This window comes from Hemicordylus capensis, chromosome 6 (assembly GCF_027244095.1).
Source record: "Hemicordylus capensis ecotype Gifberg chromosome 6, rHemCap1.1.pri, whole genome shotgun sequence".
Lineage (NCBI taxonomy): Eukaryota > Metazoa > Chordata > Lepidosauria > Squamata > Cordylidae > Hemicordylus > Hemicordylus capensis.
The window spans coordinates 51625450-51629331 of record NC_069662.1 but is presented as its reverse complement, the minus strand read 5'-3'; positions in this window follow the sequence as shown (position 1 = coordinate 51629331).

Below are 3882 nucleotides of genomic sequence, written 5' to 3'. Positions count from 1 at the left end.
GATGCTTGTTTACACAGTCAGACAGGTGTTATTGACTGGTTTGTTTTATCCAGACATCGAGTCCTTCCCAAGGACCTGGGATGGCTGAATTTTATTGTCAATGGTTATAGATATCGTCGCAGAATATAGGCTGTTCCCAGTAAAGATGCTTTTTGTAATTGGCTGATGGTGATTTCTGTGGCCCCTATGGTGTTGAGGTGCTCTTCAAGGTCTTTTGGAACTGCACCCAGGGCACCAATGACCACTGGGATTATTTTGGTCTTTTTCTGCCACAGCCTTTCAATTTCAATTTGTAGATCTTTGTATTTGGTGATTTTTTCTATTTCTTTTTCTTCTATTCTGCTATCCCCTGGTATTGCTATGTCGATTATTTTCACTTGTTTTTCTTTCTTCTCAACTACAGTTATATCTGGTGTATTGTGTGGCAGATGTTTGTCTGTTTGTAGTCGGAAGTCATTATATTATTTTTTATTATTCTTATTCTTATTATTTTCCAATTTCTATACTACCCTTCCAAAAATGGCTCAGGGCAGTTTACACAGAGAAATAATAAATAAAAACAAGATGGATCCCTGTCCCCAAAGGGCTCACAATCTAAAAAGTTTGTAGTAAAGTTAAAGTAGTAAAGTAGTAATAGTAAAGTAAAGTAAAGTGTGCTGTCGAGTTGGTGTCGACTCCTGGTGACCACAGAGCCCTTTGGTTGTCTTTGGTAGAATACAGGAGGGGTTTGCCATTGCCATATCCTGTACAGTATGAGATGACGCCTTTCAGTATTTTCCTATATCACTGCTGCTTGATATAGGTGTTTCCCATAGTCTGGGGAACATACCAGCGGGAATTCGAACCGGCAACCTTTGGCTTGCTAGTCAAGCCATTTCCCCACTGCACCATTAGGTGGCTTCTGAATTTAAGATGACTTCCTTAAAAACAAAGTAGTGGTTATATACAGGTTATACCCGCATTTAACTGAAAGGAACAGGACTCTGCATTTAAGACCAGAGGCACTCATACCCGTGGACTTCAGGGACAAATTCCAGGGCCTCCACACCCCCTGGGCCCCCCAAATCCTTTTTAGTCTGTCCTGGGTGGTATGGTTTGTGCCCTCAAGAAAATGTGTTTAAAAATGATGCTTAACTTGCAAGGGGGGTGGGGCTCCAAAGGCCTTTAGGTCCAGGCTCCGAAATTACCTAGGAGCACCTCTGTTTAAGACAACCTTCTGATTTCTAATACCAAAAAACTTGGGGGGAAACCTAGTCTTGGATTCAGGTAAATACCTGATTTCCCAGACTCTTCCCCCTAAATCTCAGGGACCTGGAAACCTTAGTTGTTGTTGTTTATTGTACGGTATAGTGGTTAGATTGATGCACTAGGACAGGGGGGCACAAGTCAAATACCCTGATGAGCCAGAACCATCCATGACTTGGTATGTAAGAACTGAGGTAAATTTTCAGCACATTAATGATTAAATTAAAATTAATTATTAAGAAGATTAATGAAAGCAATTATTGGTTACCTACAGCACGAGGAGGCTCCTAGCAAGCAACCTTTTCTCTTCCCTGTCCCCCATACACTTTCAATGCTTGCAAAGGTCAATTTTGAAAGGGGGCTGACCCCCACCAGGTCCATGGGGCAAAGTGGCATTTTGCACCTCACCCCAGGCACCACAATGCTTTGGGGCACCACAGTACTTTGGGACACCCCTGGGGCCAGCAAAAAAGTCCCCGTGGGCCAGATCTGGCCCCTGGGCCTTAGTTGTGCAGATCTGCACTAGGATCAGGAGACCCAAGTTCAAATCTCTATTCAGCCATTAAGCCTAAGCCAGACACCATCTCTTGGCTAAGCAACCTTAGGGTGCTTGTAAAGCTATTTTTCCTTTTTTGTGGGGGAGACTGTAGGGGAGTGCCTGAGCTCCTTAGTGGAAGGATGGGATATAACTGGCAGAAATATATATATATATTTCTTTAACTATTAAATATAAGCTTTAAATATTGCCAAAACAGTATGACTACAGGCTATGACACCACCGGCCCATCCTGGTAAGTACTCAACAGCCATAAGTGGGCCCAGAGACAAGATTTTAAAATGCCACCCCCCGCACTGAAGCTCAGCTCACGAAGTAAAGAAATCTTAAATAAGGCTGAATAGTGGTAACAACAAGCATTGTAAATTTATATATATATATAGTGGTCCCTCGACTTACGAACTACTCGACATCCGAATTTTTCGACTTACGAAAGGAAAAAATGGCCGCACGCTTACGAATTTTTCGACATCCGAACGGAAAACCGTTGGCGGTTTTAGATGCGGTTTCCTCGACTTACGAATTTTGATAATGTGGTCGTTGCCCCATGGCAAGCAATGCTCCGCAGGAGTTTGCAGAGTTTGCATTTTGCATGCCTTTAAAGTGCACTTGATAAAGAGTTTTGCACATAAAACTGGGTGTCTGGGTCTTTTTCCTAGGCTCCGGAACGAATTAATCCGTTTCCAATGCATTCCTATGGGAAACCGCTTTTCGACTTACGAACTTTTCGACCTACGAATGTGCATTCGGAACGGATTAACTTTGTAAGTCGAGGGACCACTCTCTCTCTCTCTCTCTCTCTATATATATATATTCCTATGTGCCACAATAGAACGTCATCCTAAATTATGTTTTAAAAGGTTTTGTAAATTGTGGATGATGCAAGTCATGTAATGGTACTAGAGAAAGACATGCTGTGCTGGTAGCTCCAAGTCTTAACACTCACATCCATTTGGGAGGATGAATACAACTGAAGGAAGCCCGGGCGGTTGCACGGCTGGGGGGAGTCAGTCATGTGACTTGCCTGGGGGGGTGGCAAGGCAGTGGGCCCCCAGACAACTGTCTCCCCTTGCCCTATTATAGTTACGCCCCTGCAACAAACTGCCTCAGTCATGAACCACGGCCGAGAATCAAAATGAAAATATTAAAGATATGAATATAAATATTAATATACAGCCACTAATCAATGGTAGTTTATTAAACTGAAGGTTATATTGACCTTCAGAGGTCAGTATGGAGAGACATGAGTTTGGGGCAGTATACAAGTGTGATAAATAAATAAATATCACCAACAAGGTGCCTCTACTGAGTTTTGGTAGTATGCACATTTACTGAAACTGGGAAGCCGCCATTGGCCAGTGACAGATGGACCTGCTGTTAGGGGCCACGTGGTGTGGATGTTGGGCTACACAAGCGGAATGTTGCCTGCACATTCTATCCAGGCAACCACAAACTTCATCTGGAAAGGTCCACAGTTCTCCATCTATTCCAGGGATACATTTAAAAGCTTACCTTCCAGGGCTCGGATGGGCTTGTGATGGACAAACTATTGCTTGAATGAAGAAAAGTGGTCAGCGGGGGGAAAGCGCCCACGACTTAAATTCTATGAGGGGAGAAGGCAGTGCTGGGATTTAGTCGACCTGGACGGCATCCGCTAGCCTGGGAGCCTGGCAGTTATGGACTGGCAGTTATTGCAGATGCATTGCGGCGAAGCGGGGAGCACTTTGCACGTGGTCAGAGGCACCCTTCTCCACCTTAGCTTCACGTGACCACATACACCCGGCCCTAGGCCCAAGTGAATGTATGCGAGAATCCGCGGGAAATCCTCCAGGTGGGGTCTCGAGTAACTTCGAGACGAGGATCGCAAGCGCGCTCTCCGAGCAGTTCCAGGTGCGAGCCGCGCCCCCTAGCGGCCCTGTGCCCTCACCTTCCAGCTCCGAGGCGGGGCCGAGCGAGGGCGTTCCTCTCCCGCCCAGGTGCCTCTTTAAAGTGCTGCGGGACCGCCGCCAGGCTCTGATAGCGCAGCGCCATGCCGAGCCGGGGAAGCGGCGGAGCGCAACTCGGCACCACCACCCGGCACG